Source organism: Notamacropus eugenii, chromosome 7, assembly GCF_028372415.1.
Source record: "Notamacropus eugenii isolate mMacEug1 chromosome 7, mMacEug1.pri_v2, whole genome shotgun sequence".
NCBI lineage: Eukaryota > Metazoa > Chordata > Mammalia > Diprotodontia > Macropodidae > Notamacropus > Notamacropus eugenii.
The window spans coordinates 51,557,360-51,573,657 of NC_092878.1; positions in this window are offsets into that span (position 1 = coordinate 51,557,360).

Here is a 16,298-nt window from a genome sequence, read left to right on the forward strand (position 1 = left end):
TATAGGACCATCATCTATGTCTCAGCATGGATATAGTCCAGGGTTGTTTCCCCCTTCCCAGCAAAGATGTTGACTTATTATTTGCTTTTCAAAATTCCGTAAGGTTTTGTGGGTCTGACATGTTCTAAAACCTTGAAACAAGATAGCTTTTCTAGAAACGAGCTTTTGTTCTTTCCTTTGTTCATTCACTCATTCATTTTTACCATTTTTTGAGCAATTATTATGTACCTAATAGTATTCTAGGAGGGGCTTTGTTGTTTTTTTAATTTTTTTTCCTCCAGGGTTCTGTCCTAGGCAGTCTTCTGTAAGTAAAGTAGATTTCAGTGTGTAAGGTGGATTTTTGTTATTCTTTCTTAGAGCTTAGTTTCCCAGGATGCATGACCATAACAATCTCTATTTCCCAGGCTGATGACTTGTAAACATCCCCACCATGCTTGCATAGCATTATATAATGATAAACAATAGACACATTTGTGCTTAAATTGCAAATATCCACTATGACTCACTATGCGGTGAGATATAACAGTGAGATAATGTAAACTTATGAGACTATTGCTGGTAATGTGACTTCTCTATCTATTGTCCTACAAAGTTAATGGGTGCTAGTCAGTTAGTGGAGAACCCTTAGGGTTCAACGCACAAGCTGGAATGCTGTGAGTGTGCTTTGATCAATCCCCATCAAGGCTTGAGGGGAATCTGCGTTTCCTCAACTGGCCCCCATTGAGACTTGAGGGGATTTAGGAGAGCGTGCAAGCTATGCCTGTCTTGATTGACCCCATTGAGAAATAAGGGTACTTGTCCCCCTTCTCACCGTCCCCTTCAAGAAGAGTGATTAGGTAAGGCTGTGGGAGTTGGTGCTCCCATTATCAGTAACTCTCATTGAAAAGACCAGACTAAAATAAGTAAGATTATTAACCCCTCTGAAACTGTCTTCCTGTTTGACCAGAACAAGAGTGAACCTGTGCCAGCAGCCCTCCTGTGTGCTATATTTCTTGTCTTATAGCTCCTTCTCTCTCTCTCTCTCTCTCTCTCTCTCTCTCTCTCTCTCTCTCTCTCTCTCTCTTTCTCTCTTTTTTTGGTGATTTCTTCAGCATCCATTGGTTCAACTAACATTTCTATGTATATGACTCCCAAATCTGCATACAGATGTCATGTCAATTCTCAGCTGCAGGCCTACATCACCAATAACCTGCTGGACATCTCCACTCATATGTCCCATAGACATCTGTGGTAAGGGCAATATTCTAACACCTTCTTCCATACAGGTTAAGGTATTTTTTCCTGAAAAGGTATCAAAACATTCCTTGAAACTTGGTTAACTCAAAACACAAAAAGGGTTTAAACTATTGAGATTGTTTCCTCATTATCTGAATAGTAAGCAGTCTCTGCAATGCTTGGCTGTTGGATTGGACATAATGGAAACTTTGCTCAGCTGAATTAATTCAAGATGTTTTCAATACTCATCCTTGTTGAATAGCCTCCTCCTGAAATAGCTAACTCTTTTTTTAAATAAACCCAATTTACTACTGAATGACCTAAGAGTCTCTCATTTTGTTTCAAAACCGAATCTAACCTACTAAGGGATGAGATTGACTCTGTGTTCCAGTCAAACTAACTTATCATCTATTCTCCAGAGATGAGTGGTTTCCAACTCGTAGAATGGATCGCTTTAAGCCATAATGCATTCTACTTCTTACATAAGCCCTTTTCTGATTCCTTCCAGTTGTTAGCAACTTCCCTCTTGAAATTATTGTCATTTTGTGCATATGTCCCATGTCCCATATACCTGAGGGAAGAGATTGTTTTACTTCCATCTAGACCTATGATCTCATCAGTGTATGGAAATTCTAGCATGCAGACTGCCTCCACCAGTAATTCGTCCATAGTTTGTGTAGTCTAAAAGTCAGTCAGCCAAAATGCATTTTTAGGTGCCTACTATGTGCCAAGCACTGTGCCAACTTCTGAGGATATTTTTTAAAAACCCACACATTTAAAAAAATACACACACACACACACACACACACACACACACACACACACATACACAGACACACACCAGACACTACTTTCAAAGAGCTCCCAATCTAATGGAGAAGACAACATCCAAACAACTCTATAGAAACAGGAGATATGCCATGTAAGTTGGAGACACTCTCAGACTAGAGTGCTAGACAAATAACTCTGAGAATCATTGGTATAGAAATGATCATTAGAGTGTTGCTTAGCTCATTGAGAGGTTAAGTAACTTGTCCTTGGCTCATAAGTACTATGAGGCGTTCACCCCGCTCGCCTTGACTCTAAGGTTCCCCCTCTCTCTATTAGAAGAGTGTGCCTCTCACTTTGCTCATAGTAAGTCACAGGGCCATAGGATCTAGAGCCAGAAGAGACCTCACAGGTCATGTAGCACATTCCTTTCATTTTATGCCCAGCAAATGACTTGTCTAAGGTTATCCAGTTATCAGAGGTAGAATTTGAATCAGGTATTCTAACTCTAGAGTCAGGGCTCTTTCCCTTGTATCAAGCTATCTTCCACACTTAGAAATATCTCTTGAACTAAACATTTTTGTGTGTATAGCCTCAGAGAGTTGCTAAGGTCACACAGTTAATATGTGTCAAAGATAGGGCTTGAACTCAAATCTGCTTGCCTTACAGGCTAGCTTTCTAGCTACATTATAGGGCAAATAATATCTATGAAAAATTTAAAAATCACCTTTTGAATTCCCCTGACACACAACCTTTATATCTTCCAAAAAGAGAGAGAAAAGAATATGCATGCTTTGCAGTAGAAGAGAGCAACTTTCCTGCCTGCTTTTAAAAGTTGTTGCTTATACACATTCCTAGTGTTTTTCTATAGAAAAAAATTTTTTAAAAAGAAACTTTAACCGATTTTTTTAAAAAAATAAAACATTTTGTGAGCAAGCTGAGACTAAAGATGTTGGAGTATACAGCCTTTCCAGGAATCCAGGATTATGGTAAGCACATGGGACTATTGCCCAACAGAAACAACACACCATAGCTGTGGTTTTCATTGTTTCAACAAAGTGACAGGTATCATTTGCCCTTTCTCATTTCTTCTCACAAAGGAACCACAGTGAAATGTCAAAACAAGATTGTAAATACAGTTGGAGGAGGGAGGGAACAGAATGTTTAACTACCATTAACCCACAAAAATGTTGCCAAATTAGATTTATTTGATCTAAAACTTTTTTAAAGACTTACAACAAGAGAAATATGATGATGATTTATTTCCTGTTTGAGCCAGCTTCTTTGAGCCTCCCATCATGTTCCTGTTAAGTTAGAGAAACTTAAATTATGTTAAATTCAACACTTACTACATGCAACTTACCACACTAGGCGTTAAAGATATAGGATTCTAAAAAACAAAGTAAAGTGGGCTCTATCTTCAAGGAACCACTGGGGAATGGGAGTGGGAGAGCTTTAACAGATAACTTTAACATTTTGTCATCAATATCTGAATATTTTGTTGTCATTGTTGTTCAGTTGTGCCTGACTCTTTGTGACCTCATTTGGGGTTTTCTTGGTAAAGATACTGCAGTGGTTCGCCATTTCCTCGGGCACATTTGAACTCAAGTCTTCCTGACTCCAGGCCTGAAGCTCTATCCACCGCACAACCTAGCTAGCTGACCTGAGAAAAGGTAGGACAAAATTAATAACCCAGTTCTGCTGGCTGGAGCATGTTAAGGGGATCATCATGAGCTATGGTCAGAAAACATTAAAAAATGAGATATTCCAAGAAAATGCTGTCCAAGTGCAGTCTAGCTTACAAATTCACCTTGACTGTAATGCATACATACAAAGTATGTGGTCAGTGAAACATAAGTAAGTTATTTCACCGAGTTTAGGATTATAGATTTTAGAGGACTTGAGAGGTCATTGAGTCTAAACCTCACATTTTGTAGATGAGGAAAAGTAAGGCTTAGAGAAATAGGCTCAGGGTCAGATAGCAAAAGTTTAAGGTAGGATGTAAACCCAGATCTTCTTGATTTCCCATCTAGAACTTTATTCAACACACTAAACTGCCTTTCCTTCTCATCATAACTTACTAAGTGTAGAGATCTTTGCATTACACTAGGTTGCCAAAGAAAATTAAAAGATGACTAACCAAGCTTTTCCCAATTCCTATTCATTTAACAAAGTACAGTTGGGGCAGCTAGGTGGCACAGTGAACAGAGCTCCAGGCCTGGTGTCGGGATGACTTGAGTTCAAATGTGACTTCACATACTTACAAGCTGTGTGACCTTGGGCAAGTCACTTAACCCTATTGTCTCACCAAAAACAAACAAATAAAAAAAAACAAAGGTAGGTTGACTTAGATATAGCAGATATAGCAGAGTCATAAGTAAGTTAGTACCTAGGAAGGTGTATGCTCAGGTCTATCTAAGATCAAATGAAATGGGGGTAGGGGTTAGGGTGGAAAGCAGATAAGAATTCTGGGTCATCTGATCATACATCAGAATGGTGAGGCCAAGAAACTTTTTTATGTCATCTACTACTTTGTCAATTTGGTACATTCAGTCTATGGGCCTCTTCTCTGAATGATGTTTTAAAATACATTTTAAAAATACATAGGATTAGATGGCAGAGTAGAAGGATGGACATGCTCTAGCTCTACCTCCATAGCCCATAAAAATACTTGTAAAAAATGACTCTAAACAAATTCCAGAGTAGCACAAGCCACAAAATGACAGAATGAAAGAGATTTCCAGCCCAAGACAGCCTGGAAGGGTGCAGGAAAGGTCTATCACTCTGCATAGCGCAGCCCAATGTTGGCCCAATGTTGCACAGCAGGGACAGGACTGGAGCAGGCTTCAGGGTATGGAATCATGGGTAGCAACTGAGGTTCCCAGATTTCTCAATCCACAAATGCCAAATATAGCCTCACAAGTCACCTGGGTGAGAAGGGAGGCTGGTCTGGTTCCAACACCAGCCCCAGGGTGGCAGCAACCACTGAGGCAACAGCATCCACTTTTGGAGTCCTTGACCTAAAGACCCTGGGGGAATCAAGCAGTCAATTTGGGTCTCAGTCCTGAGTGGAGGTCCTGGGATGAGGAGGAATGCTGGCTTGATGGAGCTGGTGGAGGCTCTGGAGAAGGAATCCTACTCACAGGTCCTGGATAGAAGAGTGCTTGTGGTTGCTCCCAGACTGGAGTGCAGGCCAAAAGAGGAGTTAACTCCTCTCCCTTGATTGTGCCACCTTGGAGGAACTGAGAACTTACAGGTCCCTAAAGTATGCCTTCCACTTGACAAAGGACTCAAAGGTCAAGTAACTAGTTGGGAAAATGCCCAAAAATGGAAAAAAAATAAGACTATAGAAGGTTACTTTCTTGGTGAACAGGTATTCTCTCCCATCCTTTTGGATGAGGAAGAACAATGTTTAACATCAGGGGAAGACATAAAAGTCAAGGCCTCTGCACCCAACACCTTCAAAATAAATATGCAGTGGTCTCAGGCCATGGAAGAGCTCAAAAAGGATTTTGAAAATCAAGTAAGAGAAGCAGAGGAAAAACTGGGAAGAGAAATGAGAGCAATGCAAGAAAATCATGAAAAGGGAGTCAACAGCTTGCTAAAGGAGACCCAAAGAAATGCAGAAGAAAATAACATCTTTAAAAATAGACTAACACAAATGGCAAAAGAGGTCCAAAAAGCCAATGAGGAGAAGAATGCTTAAAAAGTATAATAAGTCAAATGTAAAGGAGGTTCAAAAGCTCACTAAAGAAAATAGTTCTTTAAAATTTAGAGTGGAGCAGATGGAAGCTAATGACTCTATGAGAAACCAAGAAATTACAACAAAACCAAAGAATGAAAAAATAGAAGATAATGTGAAATATCTCATTGGAAAAATTACTGACATGGAAAATAGATCCAGGAGAGACAATTTAAAAATTATGGGACTACCTGAAAACCATGATCAAAAAAAGAGCCTAGATATCTTTCATGAAATTATCAAGGGAAACTGCCCTAATATTCTAGAAGCAGAGGGTAAAATAAATATTGAAACAATCCACCAATCACCTCCTGAAAGAGATCTGAAAAGAAAAACTCCTAGGAATATTGTAGCCAAATTCCAGAGTTCCCAGGTCAAGTAGAAAATATTGCAAACAGTCAGAAAGAAACAATTGTGGAAATACAATCAGGATAACACAAGATCTAGCACCTTCTACATTAAGGGATTGAAGGGTCTAGCATATGATATTCCAGAAGTCAAAGGAACTAGGATTAAAACCAAGAATCACTTACCCAGAAAAACTGAGTATAATAGTTCAGGGGAAAAATGTTCATTCAATGAAAAGACATATATACGGAGAGAGAGAGACAGAGACATAGGGCACAGCATGAGCTGAATATGAAGGGAGAATACCTAAAAAAATAAAATTTACTATTGAATGAAATATACTAGGAGTAAGAGAAAGGAAAAAAGTAGAATGTAACAAATCATCTCACATAAGAGGGAAGAAAGAGATTTTACAATGGAGGTGAAGAGCGAGGAGATGAAAGGAAATAACTGAGCCTTACTCTCATGAGATTTGACTTAAGGAGGGAATAACATACATTCAGTTGGATATGAGGCAGCAAACTGGGGAAAGGGATTATCAGAAGTAAACACTATTGTGGGAGGCCAGGTCAAAGGAGAGAATGGAATAAATGAAGGGCAGGATAGGACAGAGGGAAATGTGGTTAGTCTTTTACAACATAACTATTATGGAAATGCTTTGCATTGTTACACATGTATGACCTGTATTGAATTGGTTGATTTCTCAATGAGAATGAGTAGGGAGGGAGGGAGAGAATATGGAACTCAAAGCTTTAAGAATGAATGTCAAAAATTATTTTAGCACTGAATGGAGCAGATTTAGTGAAGACTTCTCAGGAATGTAGAGCTTTCTCCCTGGAGTGGAGGAGACCGTGGGCCCAGGTTTCCATTCCTCCAGAGTCGAGTGATTTCCATATAAGGCTATGTATTGCTTTAGGATCAATGATTGAATATGATTCACTAACTCCTCAATATAATGACCCGTATTTTCCCCAGCTTTATAATGTCCAGGAGAGGGAAATTTGAACCGGGTTTCAAAAGGGGATGGTTAGATTTCGTGCCTAGAATGTAAGACCTTGCTTCTCAGCCAATGAGAATAATGGTCAGTGATGGGAGGGGGATTTTTGTGTCAGGGTCTATATAAAATACCATTCTGCTTCTGTAAGGTGCCTCCCTACTCCAGCTTTACTGGTGAAAGGACCGCCCGGTTTCTCCAGAGAACTGAATAAAGGAGATTTTCTGTTTTTACCTTGAGATGCCTCTGAGTAGTCAATTTGAGTAAGGAGGTTCATGCTTTTCCCCCCACACAGCATGCAACTGGAAATTAAACTATACCAGCAGGAAAACAGAGGGGAAAGGGATGGAAGACGGGTGGATAATAGAAAGGAGGACAGAATGGAGGAAGGGGTGGATGGGGAGCATGCTGTCCTGGGTTGGGGGTTGGGGAGAGATGGAGAGAAAATTTTGAATTCAAATTCTTATAGAAGTGAATATTAAGAACTGAAAATAATTTATATATATATGTAAATGCATAGGATTACAAGGGAAAGCAATTATACTGAAATGTAGCTACTAAATTTTTTAAATTTCATTGAATTCTCATTAAGAAACCCCTGCCTTAGACAAATAATTCCAAATATAAATATTTGTATAGGAAGCAAATTTGCAAGCATTTTATTTATGTTATCTCACTTGATCTTCACAACTCTGCAAAGGAGGTCCTGTTATTATGCTCATTTGATAGAGGGAAAAACTCAGACTGAGAATGGCTAAGTCCTCTTCCCAGGGCAGCACAGCTCATGTCTTCAGGACTCTCAGTACAGCATTCTATCGACCAGGTCAAATATACTATGGACTTGTAGCTGAGATTAAGTCATTGGAGGAAGCCAGATCGCACTAGTCCATCAGATTGCTATTCCATCAATGGCAGCCAGAGGGTGATGTCTTGACTTGCAAGTGAATTAGATTTAAGTGAGGCAGAGCTATGCAAAGTCATCAGCCTCACTCTTTCCTCCAAGGTCACTGGAGTCCTTTGCAAGACATAGGTCAAAACAACTGATGATGGCCCTGTATACAATGGGAGACCCTGAACTTTTTAAGCTAAGGTTCCTCTCAGGTCTCAGTTTTTTTGAAGCAACACCCATTCAGTAATTAAAGGCTAGGTAAGAATTGAGGCAAAAGATGGCGTAACTTGACTCCACAAGAAAATCAGTCTGGGAGGGGAAGATCCTCAGAGTTTCTGGCCAGAAGAGAAACAATTGCTATTTACACTCACTCTGAGTCATCCAAACCCAAACAATGAGCAATTAAGATTTAGGCTGGAACCTATTATTGACCAATTAATGAGATCCAGACATAGTCTTGTAGCCCCATTTGAATCCCAATAGACTTTATCAAGCCTGGCTTACCAGAGCCCAATTTCAAGAAATCATAAATGAAAACTACATGAGGCACAAGAGTTAATTGTCCCAGCTTTGGGGGAAAAAATATAGAATAAATAGGGAAGAAAAAAAATCTAGTCCCCAATTGCCAAGGTATCTTGTGAAATATAAGTGATTAAAATTTATATTCCTTTGGGCAGAGCACCCACATGTAAGGATAATTCCCCACATGGGCAGGAGGAAGAAGAGGAAGAGGAAGAGGAAAAGAGAGGAAGGGAGGAAATAGGAACTGACCAGGTGGGTGCCCAGGGAGCAGCTACTACTACTCACAGATTGTGGTTTGTCCTTTGTTTTTGAAGAGATCAATGATATCAAGAGGGTGATATCTTGATTTACAAGTGAATTAGATTAAAGTGAGGCAGGGCTATGCAAAGTCATTAGCCTCACTTTCTCCTCCAGGGTCATCGGAGTCCAGTGGCAAGACTTAGCTCAGGACTGCTGATGATAGCCCCTCATACAGCCAGTGCTGAGGTGCTTCAACATTCAGGTGAAATAAATACTAGACCTTTTACCAAACCATGAACCTCAAGCTATCTCTACACAGGACAATGGCAGAGATCCCTTAATATCACTAGAACTGAGATCTGCTCCTGAGAAACTAATGGCTGTTACAACATATTGACAGTTGGCTTATGCTCCTAAATTCCCTTTGAGCCTTTTTCCACATCTGAGCTTCATTCTCACTCCTTTTATTCCACTTTGACCAGTGGAGGATGATAAATGAATTCTGGAATCCATGTAGCACTCCTCCCATCATTTTGTTTATGCTATCCTCTGACTTCATGATTTTATGGACTGTTCCATTGGGCTGTCCCATTGATCTGGAACTTAACCAATATTGCCTTCTAACATCTCATATTGTTGGCCTTCGTTGTTCTTTTAGCTCTCATATTGTTTTTCTCATGTAGGCGCAGGCCTTATTTTCCCAACTAGATATTAATTTCCCATCAGCATCTGTATCCTCTCTGGTGCCACAGATGTTATTATATATTCAATATTATCTCTTCTCTTAGCTTCTATGTTTCTTTAAAGTATTCTCCATATCCCACTTAACTGAATTATAAATTCCTTAAGGACAGGAATTGTATCATTTTTCATCTTTTATCCCTTAGTGCCTAGCACAGTGCTTTGTACCAAGTAGTTGTTTAAAATGTCTGTTGAAAGTATAAACAAATTAGAAGCTCACTTGAGAGACAAGGTAATGGATAGGTATGGAACCTCTAGACAAGGCAAAGACATAATAATCCTGGAACCCTGAGCTTCAGTGTCTTCCTCTGGAAAAATGAGATGGTTGAGCTAGATGATTTCAAAAGTTCCTCCCAGCAAGAAGAAGTTCATCATTTTAATATGAATACTCTTCCAATAATTTTTTACCTCTAGGTCTAGGAAATTGTCTTTGATCACATACGGATCCCTGAAGCCTCTGTTTCTCCTATGGTCACAGTCGGGAGTCTGGCTCAAAAGCTCTTGAAATCCTTGACATTTTAATCCTAGGATCTTACCGGTGATCTTACACTGAGCTATCCAGCTTTCTAAGACTCAGTTTCCTTTCAAATCATATAAAGGGTTTGAACTCTAAGGCCTCTGAAGAACTTGTCACTTTTTGTCCTTGGACACTTGTGACTGCACATACAATGTTCATTAGACACTCTAGGCCTCAGTTTCAGGCAGAGTCCATGGAAGGGCCTCTACAGAAAATGCTTTTCATTTTCAATGCCCAAGTTCCACTTAATGGCTGACTTAGAGTGATTATCCATAATAATCATTTCTCTTTCCCTTCCAGCTTCATTTAGTTATTTTTTTTCTTTTGCTCATTAAAAAGACCATTCCCTGACTACTTCTTAAAAAGGCCTATTCACTCAATGGGCATTGCCTCCCTCTAAGTGAATAACTGAAAAGGTCCCCCTCTACATCCTGGGCCATCTCCAGTCATCCTGATGATAGCTAGTCACTGGATTTAGACAGCTCTGGAGGAGAAGGGAGGCTGGTGAGCTGCACAGTCTTCCCTCACTCAACACAAAGTCAAGTGCAAGTCATATCATCATTTCTCTGATGTCATGGTCTTCTTCAAAAATGAAGGATAAACATAACAACAACAGCTGCAAGTCAAGGAACGCTACAGTCTCCAAAGAACTGACGTTGACTTTTACACTAAAAGTTGATGGTAAGGTAGTGGTGGTAGTGGTGAATTCTAGTCCTTGTTGGCTAACAAAAAACAGTGGTTTATATTGTTTTACAATCCCTAATGTATACCTCAGATCAGAGCTGTCTGCAAGATGTTTTGATCAGTCAATCCATCAATAAGCATTTATTAAGCACCTACTATGCCAGGCACGGTGATCCTTACTGGGGATATAAAAAAAAGGTGAAAGACAGTCTTGCCCTCAAGGGTTTATGATCTAATGAGGAGACTGCAAATGTATGCAAAGAAATGCATACAAAGCAATCTATGTACAGGATAAAGAGGAAGTGAATTACAAAAGGGAGAGAAAATTTAAGATGACTGGGTCAGCTGCTGAGGCCCTGTGGCTCAGCCTTTCTTTGTTCCTCTGAGGGCCACTTCCCTGACCTTTCCTGAGATGACTGACAAGTCCTATAAACTTGTATCACCTTGCCAGGGTCCATCCGGTGTATGGTTGAAAGAAGGCATGCCTTCATTTAAAACTAGGATTCTGGGTGTGATGTGGGAAATGGAAGTTCTGCCTTAGGCACATCCCAGATTACCAGTCCTCTCCAAGGACTGCCACCCTTCACTAAAAAGGATGTACTTCTGAAATAAGAGCTGCAGGCTACAAGCAGGATTGCGTTGACTCAGATCGCTGCCTTAACTTTCTCATTAGAGTAATTGCTTCATGTTGCTAAATTCTTCCTTATAGTCTGGAATCTTGGATTTTCCCAGCAGTGTGTCAGTTTTTCTGATCATGTTAAAAGGAAATTGTCTGCAGCCTCACTTTCTCCATGCAGTCAGGTCTAGACTTCTTGAAAAAATTTTATTATTCAGGTACCAAAAAATACCAAGTCTCTGATTTCTCCATGCGTACTCTCCAGTTTTTCCCCTTTACATTTTCCAAAGATATAGATCTATGACAAAAAGTGAAGAAGGAAGGGGAAATATTATTTCAGAACAGTTGTACTACTTTCTATATAATTTTTTCTTCAACTGAATAAATTTTAATTTAAAAAAGCAGCCAAGTATGAAGAAATACAGTAGGAAATGTTATTATCTCCATTTTTCAGTTTAGGAAACTGATGCAAACTGCAGTTAAGTGACTTGGCCAGAGTCATGCAGCTAATAAGTGTGTGAGAAAAGATCTGAACTCTGATCTTCCTGAGTCTTGGTTCATTGGATCACCTAACTGCCTCCAGCATCAGAGAATCTCAGTCCTGGAATTTCTCTCAACCTCTGTGGATCATAGGATCATAAATAGAGCAGGAAGGGACCTCAGAGACAATATTTCAATCCCTTCATTTTACAGATGAAGACCTGAGTCCTCAAGAAAGTGACTTGTATGGGGCCAAACAGCTTGTAAATGTCTGAGTTGAGATTCAAACCCAGGTCTTCCTGATTCTTAGTCTATCAGTCTATCCACTATTCCAGGCTGCTTCTAAGTTCAAAGAGTAGACATTAGAAAATGTTCTTTTTATTGAACAGCCTTCCAGTTCAGCTGGGGGAACATCAATTTCCCCCCCCAAAAAAGGCCTGGTCTAGAGCAGTCCATGAAATGTACGTAAAACTCCTTCTGAGCTCACTTGTGAGTGCAGGGACTCCCCAAATGCTGATCATGAGCCAAGACCCATTAACCCTTTGGAATAAATCATCTTTTCCAGAAATTATCTTGTAGTATATATATGTCTGTGTGTGTGTGTGTATGTGTGTGTGTGTGTGTGTGTGTGTAATTTCTGAGCATTGACTTGTCAGATTCATCTTGGAAAACATTTCTGAGCATGAACATAGGGGGCAATGAACTCCCTCATGTGAAAAAAAGATGTTAGCCTCCTCTCATCACATGGAACAAAAGTTTCCCCAGTAGATAAAAGAATGCCAGTCGCACACTCCTTTTTCAGGCCAATAAAAGTATTTTCTTATTGTTCTCTTTTTTTCTTATTTCTGACAATAGGTATTCAAAGTATGGCTACTTGTACATTGTTCATACTGAAGGAAGTAGAAATTTGGATAAAAGTCAAAAGAAGTGTGATGATAGTGGGGACATCTGGGTTTTGCTCCAGAATACAGACACAGGGGAGTACATTTCCTTCTGGGGGTTAGGAGTTGTTCTCTCTCTATGGTGCTCCCAAAATCATTCTCCTCCTGTCTTGCTGTCCAGAGTATCTCTGATTTCTTACCTAGGCTTACTCACCAATCTGTGAAGTTCCATCCCCCTGACACCCCTCTCTTGAAAATGGCACATACCCATATAGCGCTGACTGCCTTATTAACATTCTCAAATAATTTTGTTCTTGGTGAAGATGATTTGATCTGGGTGTGGTGGCAGGTGCCTATAATTCTTGCTGCCATAGAGGTCAAAGCTGGCAGATCTCTTGAACTCCAGAATTCTAGGCTTCAATGGCTAAGCCAATCAGTTGTCTGCACTGTTTGGCATTAATGTTAGAACTGGGGAGGTATTATAAGGTTACCTAAGGAGAGATGAAATGGTTTAGAATAGAAAACAGAGAAAGTCACAGATCCTGTGCTGGTCAGAGCGTGACCAGGCCCATGAGTAGCCCCTGCACGTCCAGCTTAGGCGAGATAGGGAGTCCCAGTCTTTGGTTTTAATAGCAAAGTAGTAATAATTTTAAAAGTTGAGTTGGTTTTAATCTCTCATCTTTCTCTTCCCATGCTCCCAATTCCCAACCCTCCCACCATTATTGTTAACAAATAGCAAGTTTCTCTCTTTTTCAAATCTGCCCATCTCTCTTATTTCAGGATAACTCTTGGACCTGTGATTTCATTGATAGATCCCAGATGAGTACCACTGCAGGTGAGCACCTGTTCTGTATCTTAACAGTTAGAGTTTCCAAGAGTAGAGGTGCCCAAAGCGGAGCCCAAACACTTCTGTATGTACCGAACCAGATTAAAATGTAACTGTGAAATATTTAACAAAATAAGGAATAATATAATGAAACATCAATTATGTCCATATGTTTTTCTAAGTCAAAGTCATAAGGATTTTCTACTCTGTATGTAGAGATCCTTACATATAGTTTAGTAGCCTTTATTTCTATCTGAGTTTGACACCCCTGGGAAGTTGAGTGACATGCACTTAACGTCTTAAGTCACAAAGCTAGTATGTATCAGTCAAGACTTGAACTCAGCTCTTCCTCACTTTGGGGCTAGTTCTTTGATAATCTACTACACACTAGGTTACCACACCACACAATAGATGTGATAGAAGAAGAAGAAATGGAAGTAAGGGGGCAATTCAAACTATAATGGTCTTAATGATCATCTAGAGAGGACCAAGTTTGATTATAAATTGTTCTTGGTAAGAGACAGCACAGTTCAGAAATATGCCTTGTAGAATCTCTGAGATGCTAGCATTAGAGTTAGCCCAACCAACTCACCTTGCCAATAAGGAAACTGAGTCACAGAATGATGAAATGACTTGTCCAACCCAAGGCCACACAATGAATTAGAGCCAGAGTAGAATACTGGTCTTTTGTTTACCAATATAGTCCTCCCACAATTCCAGAATTTGTACTCACTGAATGAACCTTAAAAGTATAGGTGATTCTAAGCTACTTATATAATAATTCATGTAGTAATCATACTTTGGGGCATATTCCAAGATTAAAGACAGAAAAGAAAGGTGTGTACACACATGTATATCTACACATGTATGGATATGTGCAGGTAGCATGTATATGTGCACTGTACATATCCATAATATAGATATGTGTATATAAATATACACATGCACCTATGCATTATACAACATGGTCATGTGCATGCATAATTTTGTGCACATGCACAGGTAGGTGTGTACATGTGTATGCATGTGTACATATACACATGTACATATTCATAAATATGAATACTATACTATATCTAGCATGTGTGCTACATACCTATGTATATATGCATGTATACATATGTAGGCATTCCATTAATGTGTATATATATGTATATATAAAGTTTCTATATATATATATAACGTTTCTATATATACATATATGTATATATGTAAAATATTCATTACAAACACTTTTTGTGGTAGCAAAAACCTTGAGCCAGTTGGGAATGCATGAACCCACTGTAGTGGGCGAATGTAATAGAATATTATTACACTATGAGAAATGGCAAATATGAGAACCTCAGAAAAGTTTGGAAAGACTTTTATGAACTGATTCAGAGTAAACAAACCCGGCAGAATAATATATACAATGTCTATAATAACATAAATGAAAATAACGCTGAAAACCAGAGAAAATTAACCAATTTTGATCCAGGAGAACACATGAGAAAATACATTTCCTTCTTTTCTAAAGAGATGAGGCACTACCAATATTGAATTTTGCATATGCAGATCTTATTGCAATGTCCATTGGTTTTACTTAACTCTTTTTCTTTCTTACAAGGAAGGGTTTGATGGGAGATGTGGTGGAGAGGGATATACAAGGGAAATCATTATTTTCAAAAAATCAAAAGGCAAGAATATTTTTTTAAATAAGGAAAAATAAAATAAAAGTTTAGGTGACTTTTAAAACTTTATGACAGTTCCTGGCTTCTTCAAGTCTGCATTTCCCATACTGCCAGGAGCAAAATGAACTAATTAAATGCTTGCCACTTGCTTAGTGGGAGAGATGATACAGTGAGTGACAAGAGGTTGAAAGAATTTTAGGCCAGTATTGATTACTTTGAACACCATGGAAATCATCCAAGCATGCAAGGAAGGTAAGAGAACTAAACCCAGAGCACACACTTCATGACTGATGATTATTAATATTGTAACGCTTTGGCTTATTGGTGCAGAAGAGCAATCCTGGGCTATATAAGGGAATCTAAACTGTAGAGATGTAATGAAAGGGAGAAAATGGAATTCTTCAAGGTTAAAGAAGAATTCAGTTAAATATTCCATCTAATTATTTTGGGATAACTAAGAGTACCCTGTCTAAATTGGAAGCAACAAAGTCAATTTACTTCATTTAAGGGGAAGGAAACGCAGAATTGAAGGATTACTCACCATGGCAGAGTGCTACCCTGGTCCAGAACCCAAGCGGGCAGTCACCATTTTAAAACCTGTCTTGTTAAAGGAGACAAATTAAAACAACCTTCACTGATCAAGAAGTTCATATTCAAACTTAAACTCTTTCAGTGCATCAGTTAGAGCACCATTCATTTTTAAAAGGCTCTGCTAGCCTTTTTTGAGCTCTGAATTTATCCCTCCTTCTTATGTTCCCTCCAGTGAGACGGTGATTTCATTCACTGGTACAATTGATAAGGTCTTAAATCAGAGCATCAGTCTCAGTCACACTCTTAATTCACATGGCACTTCTGTGATCCAAATCAAATCTTCCCTATAGTTCATGTTGACCTGAAGCAGCTCTTGGGTTTTCATTCTAAAACTTAAACTCCCCAGAAGTCAACACAAGTCCCTGGTTATATGGTAGAGTCATTATAAATGGTAGAATCTTGGAAATGGGAAGGGACCTTGGAGGTCAGCTGGTTCAAGTCTTCCTTGAAATGTAAGTTCTCTCCATAATATCCTCCCCACCTCCAATGGTTATTCAGCCTCTGCCTGAATACTGTTATCAACAAGAAACTCAGTAACTGTTGAGTCAGCACACTTTCTTTTTGGAAAGTTATA